We start from the raw sequence: 1,505 nt of genomic DNA on the forward strand, positions 1-1,505 counted from the left end.
CTAATTACAAAGATTGCCATTAGGATAATTACATTCAAAGACTAAAATAAAAAAAACACGTGCAAGGTTAAAAGTATAATTTGATAGACAAATATCCATGGATCATGGGCTATTGGATCGGTTATTTATGAGGATGATGGGCTAACTTACGGATCCACACGCGGACCCTATACTTGACCCGCCAGTCCTTAGCTTGATCCTCACTGTTGCGATCTGGATTGATGCTCACGGTTGCGATTTGGAAATCTAAACATAATTACCATAACACATAAGTAAATATAATACCTAAACAATCATATCTCTATAATTTCGAATCTTAATTAATATGATAACAAATTTTGTTCTTATACAGTTACCAAAAATCTAAACTAAATCAAAACAGTATATTCAAAACCTCTTAAATCAAGTATATACCTAAAATATCTATTCAAATGATTGATTTGCAAATATATTATAGCGTTCTAATAGGACGAACCCTAGCCGTCCCCCATCTCTTATAAATATAGATCTCTAATCATATTCTCAATACTCAATAAGCTATCAAAACACCTCTATACCTCTGAAACAATGGCTGCAAATCTTCCCATCACCGAACATCCAAGTGAAAATTGTCCATTCGTGGACTCAATACACCCAATACTCCGAGGAGACTATCGAGATGATTCTTGCTGATACATCTATAATCATCTTCTTACTAATAGTATAGATTTACTCTTCTAATTATTATGTGTACATCAAATGTTAAAGTCTGTTTCTTTGCTTCGTACAGGGTACTTTGATTCATGCGACTGTCAAGAAACAACAAGTCAACAAGTTTCAAAAGCTCATCACAACTGGAGAGTGGAGAACTATGAGAAATTAGTTTATACTAATTCAGAAATTGCAGCAGCAACGAAGTATTCATTAAAACTATACAAAAGTATATAATCATTATCATCTCATTAACCTTTAACTTAGATAACAATAGCTATACATTTTAATCAAGTAAACAAAGATGTTATCGTTATTATCTCACTAACCTTTAACATAGTTCCCAGATTTAATTGATTGCTAAAAAGATGACGTTGTTTCTACCTCTTCCATAAGAATTTGACAAGGACATGATGCTTGGGTTGTATACACAATTGAAATTTGTATCATTAATACCACATATTTTATAAACAACTGTTTTTCTCTTATAATCTTTACATAAGACTTATCTTTTTTAATACTCCTCTTTTGGCAACATCATCAGTATGTAAATATCTGAAATATATATGGAAATAAATTAACTTAACCACATATCAGGAAAAAAATAATCTTATGTTACAATCTATACAGAATCCAATTTCAAGAAATATTAAATCGGACAACTGAAGATTTATATAAAGAAATTGATTTAATAGCTAACACACTCAAATTAATGTTGATATCGATTTGTGATTTGTTGATTAAAAAAATTGGAACCAAAATTTAGAACGGAAATTGCGAATACTTATCCATATAAGATCGACTTCTTCATTATC

The 1,505-nt window shown here is 30.5% G+C and overlaps 1 long non-coding RNA gene across 2 annotated transcripts; it reads right to left on the bottom strand.

The window, feature by feature from the left end:
* Positions 1-65: 65 nt before the first annotated feature.
* Positions 66-1,505, bottom strand: LOC110228852. Of its 2 annotated transcripts, none has more exons than XR_002332422.1 (4): positions 1,475-1,505; positions 1,020-1,245; positions 558-788; positions 66-246 (listed from the first exon to the last, which is right to left on the bottom strand). It is a non-coding gene; the product is annotated as an uncharacterized LOC110228852 (long non-coding RNA). The 2 variants fall into 2 exon arrangements; XR_002332504.1 differs by having other exon boundaries at positions 558-848.

This window comes from Arabidopsis lyrata (genome assembly GCF_000004255.2).
Source record: "Arabidopsis lyrata subsp. lyrata unplaced genomic scaffold ARALYscaffold_1014, whole genome shotgun sequence".
Classification (NCBI taxonomy): domain Eukaryota; kingdom Viridiplantae; phylum Streptophyta; class Magnoliopsida; order Brassicales; family Brassicaceae; genus Arabidopsis; species Arabidopsis lyrata.